At 47.7% G+C, this 17,398-nt stretch overlaps 1 long non-coding RNA gene across 1 annotated transcript in view; it reads right to left on the reverse strand.

Annotated features, from left to right (window-relative positions):
• Nucleotides 1–515: 515 nt before the first annotated feature.
• LOC120994605 overlaps nt 516–17,398 on the reverse strand; it is a 30,145-nt gene continuing 13,262 nt past the window's right edge. The window contains exons 2-4 of the long non-coding RNA XR_005777442.1: nt 14,262–14,277; nt 9,566–9,572; nt 516–526 (exon numbers count right to left, since the gene is read on the reverse strand). This is a non-coding gene — a long non-coding RNA (uncharacterized LOC120994605). The remainder of the gene's footprint in view (nt 527–9,565; nt 9,573–14,261; nt 14,278–17,398) is intronic.

The following is a 17,398-nucleotide window of genomic DNA, read 5'->3' on the forward strand; positions in this document are numbered from 1 at the left end:
ATTGTTCACCGAAATGCGAGCTGGGTCAACATCATCAACCAGACAGAGACTAGACTTAGCCCAGTTCACACGGAGACCCGAGAAACCCCCAAATTGATCAACAACACCTAAAAGGGTATCCAAGGATTTCCCTGAATCTGCTAGGTATACCAGCATGTCATCAGCATATAATGAAAGCTTTTCTGATATTCCAGCTATTTCCCAGCCTTCTATACCTGAGTTAGAGGATATGAGTATCGACAAAGGTTCCATGATTAATGCAAATAACAGGGGGGAGAGAGGGCAGCTAGTGCCTCTACCCAAGGGGAAGGAGTCCGATGTGTACCCATTCACCCTGACTCTCGCCGAAGGGGATCTATAAAGCATTTGTAACCAGCACAAAAATTTCTCCGGAAAGCCCATTTGAGTCAGCACTGCCCACATAAATTCCCATTCTACTGAATCAAATGCTTTTTCATTGTCTAAGGACGCAAGAGCCCTCATACCTCTGTTATCATGTTTGACCCGAAGGTTAGTGAACAATCGCCTTAAATTAATATCTGTGGTTTTCCCTGGCATAAAACCCGATTGAACTACCCCAACCAAGGAGAGAATTACCCCCCGCAATCTTAACGCCAGTACCTTCGCAAAGATTTTGACGTCAAGATTCAGAAGTGAGATAGGTCGGTAAGAGCTACACTGGTCAGATGGCTTCCCCGACTTGTGAATCACTACTATCGTTGACTCCAGAAAGGACGGTGGCAACGAACCACTTTCCAGTGCATACCTCAACAGCTTCCCAAATCTACTAACCAGGTCTTTAGAAAATCGCTTATACCATTCAGCAGGAAATCCATCGGGTCCCGGGGTTTTCTTGGTTGCTAAGGAACTAATGGCCGTTTCAATCTCCAGGTCAGATATGTCTGCCGCCAGGGCTCCCCTGTCATCTCTGTCCAAAGAAGGAATATTAATACCTGCTAAGAAATTGACAATTTCCTCCGAAGTACACGTGATCTTGGGGGCATACAATGACTCATAATAGGAGGCAAACTGTCGGCAGACATCTCTGGGCTCCCTTAATAAGAGCCCCTGATCGTTCAGAATTCCCGCCACCACCGTTTGTTGAGTCTCAGATCTAGTCAAGTACGCCAAGGCCCTGCCACACTTATCACCATCTGAAAAAATTGTTTGCCTCTGATTTAAAAGTTTCTTCTCAGTATATTCAGTTAAATGCAAAGTGAACCTACGCTGCGCCTCAAGCCACAAAGTCTGATTCTCAGGGCACGGATCTAGTATATATAACCTCTCCTTATCAGCTAGTTCCGTCTCTAGTTTTATCCGTTTGATATTCAGTTCCTTTCTATGAGTTGCAATAGCAGCAATCAATGCCCCTCTCATTACTGACTTGAAAGCATCCCATTCTACCAGAGGATTCGTAGACCCTTCATTTTCTGCCCAGTAATTCCCCATTGCATCTAGACTCTCGCTCACCACGGGTAATACCTCGAGCCACATAGGGTTTAACCGCCACTGCTTATCAGTCGAAGCCAGCGGCTGTGACAGTATCAGAAGGAGGGGGGCATGGTCTGAAACTCCTCTCGGTAGATAATCACTAGACTTGATATAGGGGGATAAATCTCTGCTGACAAAGGCCAGATCTATACGAGAGAGTGAGCCAGTAGAAGCCGAATAGCAAGAGAATTGTGCATCTGTGGGGTGGAAATAGCGCCACGTCTCTACTAAGTCATAAGTATTAGCCCAATGTGATAGGACATTGCTGTGTGAGGCCTGGGGAACCCTTCTGTCCCGTATAGGATCTAAAGTGGCATTGTAGTCACCCATAATAATATAAGGCATTGCTGGAAATCCTGCTATTTTAGCTGTAATTAAGTCTAGGACCTCTCTGCGGAATGGCGGATGAATATATAGTCCCACAAATAGGTACTGCAGGCCTCTGACACAAGCATGTAAAATCACATACCTACCATAAGGGTCTAGCTGCACAGATAGTATTTGAAACGGAAGACTTTTAGCAATTAAAATAGACACGCCTCTAGCGTGGTTTGAGTAAACCGCATGATATGTGGGGCCTATCCATGGGCGCCGCAAAGCTAGTACTTTCTGGCCCTGCAGGTGCGTTTCTTGCAATAACATTATGTCAGAGTTATACCTCTTCAGATAATTGAACACTAAAGACCGTTTAATCTTATCATTCAGACCCCGAACATTCCACGAAAGTAGCTTAATTACCGCCATTTATTCTTCCAAAGATAACATCTCCATAATTTCCGACCAATGAAGGCACATTCATGCACACACACAATCCACATCAAAGAACCCCTCAACAGAGAAACCCTCTTCAACCCACCCATTCCCAACCTCCCTAACCCACCCTGCCCAAACCTTCCTAATATGGTTGAGCCTGACACCCCAAACTAGCAACTCCTGGGTACGATAACCTACCCTAACTCATTAGAACATATATACCATATAGGTACTTTGGTGATAGGAAGCAAGTATATACGTCTACCCACAACAGTGCATAGTCATACAGGGTGTTGCCACCCAGCATACCAATATGGGGTTAAACATCTGATCAATAGACAAAGTCAAAGAACAGGGATTCTAACAGGAGTAATAATGGTGCATTTAAACCAGATACTCCCCCCCTCCCCCAACCATCTTGTCAGCAAAACAATTTAACATTTAATCAAGTATTATTTGCTCCAGCTGCCAACACTATAGTATAAACCATCAGCGGTGAGGCCTTGCATTTAGATTTCTCTCAATCCATTCAGTAGCCTCTTCAGGAGCTATAGCTTTCATAATTTGAGAGGCTTCAGCAGAGGCACCAGGGACAGGAGACCCCTCACTTTCCTGCTCTGTCTGACTCATGGCGTCCATGAATCGTTTAACAGATGATGGAGCCACAGAAGAAGTTTTGCGGCCCATAGAAATAGTCCACAGACACTTTAAAGATCTGCTGGGGTTTGTCACTCATGCAGCAAATCAAGATAAGGCTTTATTAAATTCAAGTCATGCCACTCAGCCAAGTAGACTGCCAGATATCTTTACATTCCTCAGGGGGAGGGGGATAAGTACACCAGCACCACCATTAAACTTTCATATAAACTGCGGTGAACTCTGCAACTTTCATATATAAGGGCACCTAACAGGATTACCGCTGCAGGACTTCAGGATAATAGTGGAAGTAGGGAGATACAGAGCATTTCACCGATCCACTCCGTTTGCTGGGGCAGAGAGGAGCGCCGCTGCACATACACTTAACGGCAAGATGGCGCCCACCGCGCGGCTTCTTCCCGCCTCGGCCGTCGGGCTCAAGACTCCAGCAGGTATCGGCAGCAGTCCAAGGTAAGTTGTTAGCAACTTTCAGCAAGCCGTACTTGCGCTGTGTACCTTGCGGCGGATCGTGCCCCGGCCTCACTCTGCACTCTCCTCAGTTTGCGTCCCTCCGCTCCTCTCCCTCAATCCGTCGGCATCCACAGCGCCACAGCCAAAACTCAGCACTCCAGCACCGGGCAGAGTGTCCCCAAGTATGAAGGGATCCAACATATAATGAATGAGCTCAAGAAACCTGATTATGCCAGGTGTATAAAGGATATTTCACAGGATTTTGTAGGAGCACTGCAATCCTGCTTCCTCACTCCATGCTGGCTCGGCCACGCCTTTTGCCATGTACTTTTAACGCTATGCGTGCAAATGGTCAGGATAGCTGACATCTGGTTTAGATGCTGGCGTGATAGGCAGGCACAATAATTCATGAGCATAAGGCTTCATGCACACAAAGGGCCCGGGCCCGTGCTGCAGACTGCAAATTGCGGTCGACAATGCACGGGCACCGACCATAGGGAGCCTCTATTCTTATGTTTATATGTTGTTCTATTCCTTTATCATTTCTACTAGAAGTTATAAATGGGGGGGCGTGACCTGGACGTCTGCAGAGATGGCGGCGTGATCCCTGAGCTCCGCTGCTCTTGCTCCTAAATCGGGCCGAATCTGCTGACAGCGGCGCACAGGGGAGGGCTGGCAGCCTTAGTCCTGGGGGGCAAATCCAGTCAAGTGGCCCATTTTTTAGCCCCGCCCATTATTAAAAGCCCCTCCTACATTTAATAAGCCACTCCCAACACACACTGTACAGCTGACATTCTATAGTTCAGGCCTGTCTACACATCATACGAAGAGGGGAGGACCTGTCCCGGCTGCACTGCCTGCTTATATAACAAGCTACAGCCAGGAAACTCCTCCACTCTCCTCCCTCCCCTGATCCTGCTTAAGGCTTGTGGTTCCCCCCACCATCTGCCACCCCCTTTCGTCATCCTCACCCAGCTCTGAATCATCCTTCTGCAAATGGCAGGGGGAGGAGCCGGAGCATCTCCTCTCCTACATAGGGCCCCATACCTCTTACATCCAATGTCACCTTTGTTGTAGACGTTCTTTTTCCTCATCTTCTCCATTCAGACCAGACCGCCATGATGATTTTTCAGCCATCTCCCGTCTCTGCAGAGATTAACAAACAGACATTAGTTTCCTGCCACCCCCAATACTATACTGCAGAAACAGTACCCCTGGGAATACTACTACCACACAGATAGTGCCCCCAATACTGTACCCGCTATGCCCCCAATACTATACTGCAGAAACAGTACCCCTGGGAATACTACTACCACACAGATAGTGCCCCCAATACTGTGCCCGCTATGCCCCCAATACTATACTGCAGAAACAGTCCCCCTGGGAATACTACTACCACACAGATAGTGCCCCCTTAAACAATTATTGGCACACAGTGCTCTAAAAAATAACTGCGCCCAGACACTAATAGTATAAAGATAATGTCCCCCAAAAATAATAGTGCTAAGCTGATACTGTGCTAGGGTGCCCCCAAAGTAACAGTGCCCCCCAAAATCCCACCAATAGAAATAATTCTCTGCCAGAGCTCACTTAGTAGTAATAATGCCCCTATAGTGCCCTAGTAATCATGTTCCTCATAGCCCCCCAGTAGTAGTAAAGCTCCCTATAATACCATAGTACTAATTTTCCCTATAATATGACAGTACATGAAATACCCCCGCTTAGTGCCCGCAGTTGAGCTAATGTCCCCATAATGTATGCCAGTATAAAATACCCCTATATAGTGCCCCAGTAAATGCACTCATACTGCTCCTCTCCCCCTTCCCCATAGTGTCCCCCATAATATGCCAGTAAAAAAATGCCCCTTAGTACCCCCAGCAGATGCCCCTATAGTGCTCCTCTCCCCCACAATGTGCCAGTAAAAAAATTCCCCTTCTTAGTGCCACCATATGCCCCAATAGTGCTTCACTCCCCCATAGTGCCCCCAAATAATGCCCCATAGTGCCGCTCTCCCCTATAGTGCCTGCCATAATGTGCCAGTAAAAAATGCCCCCTTAGTGCTACCAAATGCCATAGTGCCCCCCATAATGTTCCAATACAAAAGGCCCCTTTAGAGCCCCCACTTCCCCATAGTGCCCCCAAATAATGCCCCTATAGTAACTCCAGATGCCCCATAGTGCTGCTCTCCCCTATAGTGCCCCCCAGAATGTGCCAATAATTAAAAAAAAAAGCCCCTTTAGAGCCCCCAGATACCCCCATAGTGATCCTCTCCCCCATGGTGCCCCCTCATAATGTGCCAGCAAGAAATGCCCCCATAGTGCCAGCTCCCCCCCCATAGTACAAGCCCCCCATAGTGCCAAGCCCCCCATAGTGGCAGCCCCCCCATAGTGCCACTTCGCCCATAGTGCCAGCCCCCTTACAGTGCCAGCTCCCCCATAATGCCAGCCCCCCCCCCGTAGTGCCAGCTCCCCCCATAGTGCCAGCTCCCCCCATAGTGCCAGCTCCTACCCCATAGTGCCAGCCCCCCCCATAGTGCCAGCCCCCTTATAGTGTCAGCCCCCCCCATAGTGTCAGCCCCCCCATAGTGTCAGCCCCCCCATAGTGCCAGCTCCCCCTATAGTTCCAGCCCCCCATAGTGCCAGCCCCCTCCATAGTGCCAGCTCCCCCATAGTTCCAGCCCCCTCTATACTAGTGCCAGCTCCCCCTATAGTGCCCCCCCATAGTGCTAGCTCCCCCAAAGTGCCAGATTCCCCCCCATAGTGCCAAATCCCCCCATAGTGCCAGATCCCCCCCATAGTGCCAGATCCCCCCCATAGTGCCAGATCCCCCCCATAGTGCCAGCTCCTCCCCATAGTGCCAGATCCCCCCATAGTGCCAAATCCCCCCCATAGTGCCAGATCCCCCCCATAGTGCCAGCTCCTCCCCCATAGTGCCAGCCCCCCCATAGTGCCAGCTCCCCCTATAGTGCCAGCCCCCCATAGTGCCAGCCCCCATAGTGCCAGCTCCCCCATAGTTCCAGCTCCCCCATAGTTCCAGCCCCCCCTATAGTGCCAGCTCCCCCTATAGTGCCCCCCCATAGTGCTAGCTCCCCCAAAGTGCCAGATCCCCCCCCCATAGTGTCAGATCCCCCCCCCCATAGTGCCAGCCCCCCTTATAGTGCCAGATCCCCCCCCCATAGTGCCAGGTCCCCCATAGTTCCAGCCCCCTCTATACTAGTGCCAGCTCCCCCTATAGTGCCCCCCCCCCCCATAGTGCTAGCTCCCCCAAAGTGCCAGATTCCCCCCCATAGTGCCAAATCCCCCCATAGTGCCAGATCCCCCCCATAGTGCCAGATCCCCCCCATAGTGCCAGCCCCCCCATAGTGCCAGCTCCTCCCCCATAGTGCCAGCCCCCCCATAGTGCCAGCTCCCCCTATAGTGCCAGCCCCCCATAGTGCCAGCCCCCCATAGTGCCAGCTCCCCCATAGTTCCAGCTCCCCCATAGTTCCAGCCCCCCCTATAGTGCCAGCTCCCCCTATAGTGGCAGCTCCCCCAAAGTGCCAGATCCCCCCCCCATAGTGTCAGATCCCCCCCCCATAGTGCCAGCCCCCTTATAGTGCCAGACCCCCCCCCCATAGTGCCAGATCCCCCCCCCCCATAGTGCCAGATCCCCCCCCCATAGTGCCAGATCCCCCCCCCCCCCCATAGTGCCAGCCCCCCGCAAAGAAGAAAAAAAAAACAACACTAATACTTACCTCCATCAGCAGCGATGCAGCCTATTCTGGCCTGTGTCCCTGCTGTGTGCTGCCCGACTCAGGTGTCGCAATGATAATGACGTCATTGCTGAGCCGGCCTCTGATAGGCTGCAGGCATTAGTGCCTGCGGCCTATCAGAAGAACAGGGGAGGGACACGCCTCTCCCTCCCCTGCCCCACAGCACACAGCACGGCTGCAATGACATCCAGGGCCGCGCCGCCTGTGGTGATGATCGGCGGTGCGGCCCTGAAGAATAAAAAAAAATTTTTTTTTAAGACGCGCGGCCCAGTGGCCGTTTATTTCGGGCGGCCTGGGGGGCAATTGCCTCCCTGCCCATCGGCCCAGCCCGCCCCTGGCGGCGCGTCACATGGGGAAAAAGTTACCCCTAAAGAAGCCCATTACCCACCCGTTCTCCCGAGGGGAAAGAACCCTGGGCACCTACCTTACCTGGGGCTCCCAGCTTCCGTCCTCCCAGAGCGGCCTTCTCCAACGGTCAGTCACAGGCTCCATTACAGTGCAGACGGCCCCTGCATTTTCTGTCACGGCAGGTGAGCTCAGCAACACGATAGCAGGGGAACCTTCTCTTTGCCCCCTGGCTGTGGATTTTGTACCGGAGCGGCCCATAGACGCCCCTGACCTGGGCCTGGAGTCCCCTGGCTGGTTACAGGGCTCCCAGTGTACATACACCAACATGCCGCCTAAAACGGCACCTAAGCAGGCCAGGCAGCCCGCGGCAACACCGGCACGCCGCCGTGAGTGGGGAGACAGCCCTGATATTGACTGGGGATGAGAATGGGGATGAGCCCCCTTGTGCCTCCCAAGATATGAAATCCCTGTAGCAAGCATTACAACAGATGCCCACAAAAGAAGATTTTAAAGTAATGGTGGCCGGGGTACATGATGCCTTTAAAGCCGAAATTTCCTCTCTAAGAGTGGACTTTCAGCAAGTGTCTGCTCGTGTAGATCAGATTGAATCGGAGCATGATGACACCAGAAGATATGTGTCCAAATTACAGTCTATTATAGCCACTCAATCCCAAGCTATTAAAGAAAATACTAATCATCTGGAAGATCTGGACAACAGAGGACGCCGTAATAATATACGGGTTAGGGGTCTGCTAGAATCGGAGTCTGATGAGGACTTGGACATTATATTGAACGAACTGTTTAATCTGATTTTGGCGCCCCAAACACCGCTGGCCATCAAACTTGATAGGGCCCACAGAGCGCTTAGGCCGAAAAATACTACGTCACAACCACGAGATGTGATTTGTTGCCTACATGACTTCCGCCTGAAGGAATCCATTATGGCCAAGGTGCGCACCTTACGTACGATCTCTTTTAAAGGCTCAAGTGTCCACCTATACCAGGACTTATCTTGGCTGACCCTACAGAAAAGGAGAAGCCTTCAACCTCTATTAGCATGTTTGAAGGATCTCAAAATCCCATATCGTTGGGGCTTCCCCTTTGCCTTGATTGCTACGAAGAATGGCAAGTCCTCTGTATTGCGCACACACGCGGACTTATCCCGTTTTTGTTCCTCTTTGGGCCTTAACACTCCGGCCCTTGATAATTGGGAGATCCCAGACCCTCCCTCAGCTCCTGCTCCATCATGGCACACAGTCCAGCGGAAAAGAAACCGACCTCCATCTCAACCAGGAGCATATGCATCTCCCCTACGTGACGCGCCTCCTTGAAAGTTTATTTTTGAGGGATTGAATCCCTCTGAGGCCTTCAGATAATTATTTTTTGAGCAGCAGCTCTTAGAATTAGTGCAATTGTTTTCATTGCATTGTTTCTCACTTTTTTATTTGATCTCTTTTGTCTCAGATATTCCCTGAGTTACCATTCTGGCCTCGCCTGCTATGGCGTCCAGTCAGGTCCCTACCAACAGGACTCTATTTGTTGCCCTCTCTCTTTCCCTCACTCTAGATCTTGAGGTGGGACAGACGTGGGCTTTATTTTCATTTTTGCTCACGTTATATTGAGTCTTGACTGGGTGATCACACCCATTGTTCAGAATTGTATATCATGTTCTTTGTCGTATATGTTGTCCTTTGTCTTTCCCTTTTCCCTTATGTCTCTTCCTCCTAGGTTCCTTATTGATGTTGCACTGGGACGAATTTCAGTATATGGAGACGGATGCTCATTAGGGGGTACCTCTCTGGTTATTGGCAAGTACTGTTACACCACATACACTCATGATTAAGTGCCTTTCCTTGAACGTTAAAGGTCTCAACTCTAACGCAAAGCGACGTCTTGCTCTCACTGAATGTAAATCTCAAAGGGAAGACGTTGTTTTCCTGCAGGAGACACATTTTGACAGAGAGGGCTCCTTTAAGTTTGCGGCCAGATCCTATCCACGAATATATTCAGCCAGTGCTGACACAAAAACTGCTGGGGTTGCTATTCTTTTATCTACTACATGTCATATACAAGTTGAATCCGCACAGATTGACGATCATGGTAGATATGTAATACTCCAGGCCTCCCTCCACGGTGCTCCACTTATTTTATGCAATATTTATGCCCCAAATTCAAACCAGATTCCATTCCTGAGGAGGGTTTTTCGGGAACTGGAAAAATATTTTCCGGCAGAGCTTGTTATAGGCGGAGATTTTAATGTCGCTTTTTCAGAATATTGGGATAGATTGACCCTCGGAGACGCACCACCGTCTAGAGCCCAGCGAAAATGATCACGTCTCTTTAGAAAGCTCATTAGACAATATGCCCTGTATGATCTGTGGAGGGTCAATAATCCTTCGGCTAGGACATATTCGTTTGATTCCCACCCTCACAGAACTCATACTCGTATAGATTATTTATTTGGGAATACACCTGCCCTTAGGATGCTGACAGATGCTGAATTAGGAAATATCACGTGGTCAGACCACGCGCCAATATCGGTCATGTTTAATCCAAGGGGTGCTCGTCCTAGGATATGTCACTGGAGACTTAATGAATCTTTATTAACTAAATTGCCGACTAGACAGGAATTGGGAAGTTCCTTGGAGGAATATTTTACCTTTAATCAACCCTCGGCCCCGTCTGTAGCTATACTGTGGGAAGCGCATAAGGCCGTTTTCAGAGGCAAATGTATTAGTGTTAGCACTAGATTGAAAAGGGATTACAATCTCTGGTATAATAACACCCTTGCCCAATTAAAACAATTAGAAACCCGTTTAGGGACTCATCGCTCCTGTCACTTGCTACGGCGTATAGTACTTCTCCGTGCTCGATTACGTGAAATGGCTTTTGAAAAAACTGGTAAACTCCTATTGTACTCGCGCCAACGGTTTTATATGTGGGGGAATAAATCACATACTATCTTAGCTCGTCAATTGCGGGAGTCAACCACGACTACTGCTCCAATGTCTCTGAGAACGAGCAGTGGAGACATGGTATATGACCCCAAAGCGATACTTGACCAATTTCAGCAATACTATGCTTCCTTATACCCCCTTACACCACAGACACCCTCTGACCCAGTTGATCGCCACTATTTGACTCTTTTTTGGCTCAAAGTAATATACCCAAATTATCATCAGAAGCAGGGTCTGCGCTTAATGCCCAGATCACGACTGAGGAGATTCAAGGTGTAATTTCCCAGTTACCTAATGGCAAGTCACCTGGGCTGGATGGGTTATCTTATTCTTACTACAAGACTTTTTCATCTCTTCTCACACCTCATTTATGTAAGCTTTTTAACTCATTTCTACAAGGTTCAGCTATACCAGAAACCATGCTTCATTCCCATATAACTCTCATTTCCGGGAAAAGATCCCCTAGATTGCGCAAATTACCGCCCTATTGCTCTTCTAAATTCTGATTTGAAAATATTCACCAAGATATTGGCGGATAGGTTGGCGTATTGGCTCTCGCGATTGATACATTCGGATCAGGTTGGCTTTGTGAGGGGCCGGCAGGGTGGGGATAACACGAGAAGACTTATTAATCTGATAGATATTGTCAATAGGAAACATCAACAGGCACTACTATTGAGTTTAGACGCTGAAAAAGCGTTTGATCGCTTAAGCTGGCCGTTTATGTTTTCCACCCTGCGGGCCTTTGGATTCTCTGGTCCCTTTATCTCAGCCCTCCACTCATTATATAGCCATCCTACAGCGACAATTAAATTACCATATGCAAACTCAGCTCCTTTCCCGATTAAAAACGGCACCAGGCAGGGATGTCCGCTTTCCCCTCTCCTGTTTGTGCTTTGCATTGAACCCTTAGCCGCAGCAATTAGGTCCCACCCGGATATTCATGGAATCATGGTTAACCAAGTTGAATATAAGATATCATTATTTGCGGATGATGTTCTGCTTACCTTATCAGACCTGCATATTACTCTGCCCAACTTATTTGACATGTTAACACTGTATAGTCGACTTTCCGGATATAAGATTAATTCCTCAAAAACAGAAGCCCTTCCCTTAAACTTACCAGTGGCTGTATTAGCTCCGTTACGGTCTAACTATCGCTTTCGTTGGCAAGATGCTGCCTTGCGTTATTTTGGTGTGAATTTAGCAGCAACGTATTCTTCTACATATTCCCATAATTTCCCCGCCCTTTTTCTAGAGCTTAAGCGTCTGATGGCTAAATGGATGTCTCTTCCCATATCCATGTTTGGCCGCATAGCGGCAGTTAAAATGTCCATTTTGCCAAAACTACTCTACCTATTTGAGACCCTCCCGGTACATGTACCAAGGACGGAACTACGGGCACTGCAGGCTGCTATATTTAAATTCATATGGAATGGGAAGAGGCATAGGATAGCTAGTAGTACCCTTATGGCCCTGAAATCTCAAGGGGGGTTGGCAGTTCCAGACATTACCAAATATTATTGGGCCACGCATCTTAGACAGATACCAGCATGGTCTAAACTCTATGCCTATTCTAGGTGGATGGAAATTAATAAAATTGTGGATTGCTCCGATACATCCTAACTCTTTGTTATGGTCCCCAATTCCACACGCTCAATTGCCAGAATTATTAGGACCAATGTTACATACGTACAAAATATGGCAACATTGTAAACACCGTTTCTCCCTGGTTTCCGAGAAATCCTCCATGACATCTTTTCTGTTTACACCGCTTTTCGATGCTGGATTAAAAGTCTCCTTTTTTAAACCTTGGTTTTCAAAGAAGATGTTTAGGTTTGCGGATATGATTGATTATAGAACACTACAATTACTTTCATTTGATGAGCTTAGAAGTTCTAGGTCACTTACGGAAGTCACTAGATATCAATACTTGCAAATCCAGCATTTGTTCACTACATTGTTTCACTCAAAACAGGTATATGTCCCCACGTCTTTTGAGAAGACATGTAAACTTTCGGAGTCTACTAAGGGTCTCATATCTGAAATATATGTGCTTCTCTCCTCCTCGGCCTCTCCAGCATCTATCCGTCATTCATATATGTCTAAGTGGGAATCGCTCTTGCACTGTTCTATTTCAGTGGATGATTGGAGGATAATTTGGCAGAGAGCCGCGATGACATCAACGTGTGCTATTCATAGAGAAAACACTTACAAAATAATGATGTTTTGGTACCACACCCCCCAGTTATTACATAAGTTTAACCCTGAGCCCACTGAATAAATGACCTCTCACTAAATCATGAATAATCTACCACAAGCACACAAAATAATAAACTAGTGTAAACCAAAAAGGATAAACCCAGTGTAAGAAAAAAAAAATATATACACACCATTACCGCATTTGCCAAGTTAATGGTATAAACAATGATACAGTATTATATATGGTATTGGTGTAGCAATAGCAAATTCTCGTCGTCCCTTTTTCAGGTCCAACGCATTTCGCACAACTTAGGGTCCATTCACAGGACAGGAGTACTCCCCTGTGTAACGTCAATGTCAGACAGTGGCAGCTCATGTGTGACACCTGCCATTTGCTCTGGCCCTTTGAGGAGGCCACGTTATTTGTCAGTCGCCAGGAATACGGGATGAACAACGTCATTCCACTGCTTCATGTCCTGGAACAGATGCTGGTAAATCTGGCTGGTCAGGGGACTGGAGACGTGGCGCCTAGATCTGACGGCCACATGAGCCTTGTGGGGGCTGAACTGGAGGAGGAGGACATTGAAGCACAAGCAATGTGTAGCGAAATAGGTGGTTGTTACACACAGGTGACAGGAGAGGAGGAGAAGGAGCAGCCAGAGGAGCTACAGGGCGATGAGGAAGACGAGGCAGAGGACCCAGAAACACTGTGGCAGTATGCAGTGGAGATGGAGGCAGGGAGTCCCTCCGAGTCACTTGCACAAATGGCAAGATGCATGCTCACTTGCTTGCATATTGACAGCCAAATTGTCACCATTTGACAGAGGGATGACTTCTGGCTACCGGTCCAAAAGGGGGGCCTTTTTTACACCCGCTAAGAGGGAGGACAAACTAAACTACTATAGAGATATCCTATGTAGTGAGTTGGCCACTGCCTATCTGCGCCATCCTCCATCCTATCGCAGGTCTGACTGGGGGGGGGGGCTCTCTGCGCTTACGTTCCTTTGCCATGGCAGATGTGGCAGGGTGGGGGGTAGGAGCAGTTCCAGCTCCATCACAGAAACTTAAGTCTAGAGTTGCTGATGAGCAGCTTTCTTTACCCGCCTAGTGAAGAAACTACTCACCAGCAGCAGCAGCAGCTAAACCTGGAGCAGGACCTAAACCAGCAGGTGGTGGCATACTTGGACAGTACCCTGCCACACCACATTGAAGATCCACTGGACTACTGGGCAGCCAAACTGGATTTGTGGCCGCAACTAGCAGAGTTTTCCCTGGAAAAGCTGTCCTGCCCGGCCAGTAGTGTGGCATCAGAGCGGGTGTTTAGTTCAGCGGGGTCCATAGTTACCCCAAGAATAACTTGCCTGTCCACCCAAAATGTGGAGAGACTGACCTTTGTCAAGATGAATCAGGCATGGATCAGCAAGGATTTCCACCCACCAATGCCTGATACATCAGACTAGATTATCCATGGTGCCATACCAACACTTTGACAAAAGACACTGGTTTCTTCGGGCTACCTGCCTCAGCTACTATTCTGATGCTGCCACCCGCCTGACACTCTGTGGTCTCCTGATGTTAATGTCACCTCCCCACTCTGTCACTGGGTCACTCTGTGGTCTCCTGATGCTGCTGTCACCTCCACACTATGTCACCTAGCCACTCTGTGGTCTCCTGATGCTGCCACCACCTCCACACTCTGTCATTGTGCCACTCTGTCGCCTCCTGATGCTGCCGCCACCTCCACACTGTCATTGTGCCACTCTGTGGCCTCCTATTGATGCTACCGTCACCTCCAGATTCTGTCATTGGGCCACTCTGTGGTCTCCTCATGCTGCTTTCACCTCACCACTATGTCATAGGGCCACTCTGTGGACTTCTCATGCTGTTCCCACCCTCCCCTCTTCATGACTGGGCCACTATTTTGCCTTTCGGCCTGGCTAACATTATCATTTATTTGACCCTTCTTCTGATCTGTCAGAAGGAAGGAAAAATGAGACGCACAACCGACCCTGTCTATGTAACATCTGTAAGGCCTGCATGACATGGTCCCTATTTTGCATCAGTATTGGTTTATAATTTGGCAGCCAAAAGCAGGCATGGGTACAAAACACAAAAGACATGCAAATATTCCATTCACGTGTCATCTCTGTTTGGGATCCACTCCTGTTTTTTGGACTTTAGCAATACTGATGGATTACTTACAAATGCCGACTGAGTGAATGTGGATGCTCCACAGACAGGATCCATTTTTTGGGGGTTATTGTTCTGACGGATCAGAGGAAGGGCAAAATAATCAGTGACATCAACACAAACTTTCTGCTGACACCCTCTCCACTCTGTCGGGGGGCTCTACTTGTATAAACGTTTAATAGAACAGTTTCTGTCGACATCTATGTGGAATCAGCTGCCGATGGTGTAAAAGCAGTGTGCTTCTTCTTGCTGCTAACAAGGCTGTGTTCATACTTGAGTTATTTGGTCAGTTTTGGCCCGGTGACTGCCCAAATAAGTGAAGTGTGCAGTGATTCAAAGAGCAACGCCTGTCATCAGCATGTCATATTGACTCGCAGTATTATTTCACTACCAAAGCAGACTTTATGTAGATTTGGAAGATTTTATTCTTCCTTCTTATCCTTTTACTGTATCTAATGCCAAAGAAAAACTGAAAATTCAGTTTTAAGCCTCCCTTATGGAGCGCTACTTTCCCTCAAAGTTGAGTTAACCTCAACTAGTCTGTTCTAAACATTCCTTGCAGTCTTTTAGTAGGCTGTAGACTAGTTCAAGTCTGAGGTGGGGATATTCAACACAATACCAGCTCTGATTGATAACCTAGATACATTTTTTACTTGAAGTACAACTCTGAAGCCTCACCAACTTTTTCCAGCACAAGGCTATAGTATGTACTGGAAAAAAAAGTGCCATAAGGGGCTTCAATCCAGACCTCCTGGTCCACCGATACAGGAATTCATTAACTCAATTGGACAAACCCTCTCTTTATGCCCTATCCCCTGAAGGGGTCCTCCATCCATTAGCCAGAGTTGAGAGCTTCTTACACAACCTTACATCTCAACTGAACTTGATCGTTGGACAAGGTTTAATTCATTCAACTGCTGGAGGGAAGCATATATCAGGACACACATGAGAGATAAGTGCACAGCAGTAGAGAACGTTCCCTAAGCAGGAAACAAAATGTACTTGAACAGAATAAATATTCTTTCACAATTACTGACAGAAATGACCTGCCGGAGAAATGCATATAAGAATTTCATATATATAAAAAAAGAAAAATGTTTAACTTAATTTTGTTTAATTCAACCCAGAACAATGTATTAAGTTTTTAGTGAATTTAGCTTTTTGGAGCTGGTTCGGCAGTAACTTTTTCGGCATTTCTCAGATAATCTTTCTCTAATAATGCAGGGATCGAAGGGGATATTATTACATTATTACTCACAAACGTTTGGCCATCACTTGCCAGTTTACCTAATTTTCCAACTATACCTTGCGGATGTGTTTTAAAAAATAAAATGTGTCAGTCTACATACACGTAGGCAAGATGTGCATCAAAAACTGAAGTAACCGGGCAACTTGACTCATGATGATAACTATTCCAGAATAGGACGGCGTAATGGCAGGGTGAATAACCCTTAAGACATATCTACAGTATTGTCATGTAGCCCCACTGCCATCCTCAAAAATTATAACATTTCACTGCAACTGTAGAGATTTGCACTTTGAATGGCTTCAGATAACATTACGATATCCAGATGCAGGCCAGCCAGTTGCTTTCATTTCACCTTCTAATCCAGCAAATTGTGCTTTGGATGATTTTTTTAGACTGTGCTAGTCTCCAACAGGAGTGTGCACAGCACCAGAACAAACACTGCTGTTCCAACAGTTCCTGTGTAAACCTTAGACGAGGGTCTTTCTTTATGGAAGTGTTCCACTGTTACCACAGCATTATATTCTTTCATGTTTTTTCTTGGCACGGTGTCCATATGGACACAGCTGGCAACCACGGTGGGTGTGCACTTGCAGTTAAGCTCCAATCAGTGGGGCTTAACCGCAGGAGGGTTTGTGCTTGTTATGGATCAGTGAGCGTTATTCCAGCGCTCCCCTGGTATTCACCCTTTAAACCCTGTATAGGGATGTGGTCTTCACTGCAGTGAAGCAACCAGAACCCTGCCTCCTAGGATAGTTCCGGTGTAGTTGGCAGCTATTCCCCTGAAGTCAGGGACTCCGGTGCAAGCACTAGCAAGCTCAGTATACAGAAAACTCACCAAAACTGCAGGCAAACCACAGGAGCAGTCTGAACAGTCACTAAGGCTTGAATGGCAGGGTGGTAGTGAAGACACAGGCGAGACAGGCAGGCGGGATGATTGGCAGGAATACAGACAAGCAGATGGACAGGGTTAAACTTAAACATGAACCGAACTAAAACTGGAGGTTTAGGAACTAGACTTTACCTTTGCTGGTCACTAGGGAACCATCAAGCTCAGGCACTCCCTGACTCATGCGACAGCCATAAAGGGGTTGTGCAGCGATATATATTGATGACTTATCCTCAAGATAGGTCATCAATATCTGATCAGAGGGGGTCCAACACCCGGCACCCCGTCGATCATCTGTTTGAAGAGTAAGTGGTGCTCCATGCAAGTGCCACTTCCTGTGGACCGGTGGCATAGTGTAATTACAAGTACTCGTTCCATTTAAGTGAATGAAGAGAGTACTTGTTATTACACTGCACTTCTGAGGATAGGTTATCAATATATATCACTGCACAACCCTTTTAAAT

Source organism: Bufo bufo, chromosome 3 (genome assembly GCF_905171765.1).
Source record: "Bufo bufo chromosome 3, aBufBuf1.1, whole genome shotgun sequence".
NCBI lineage: Eukaryota > Metazoa > Chordata > Amphibia > Anura > Bufonidae > Bufo > Bufo bufo.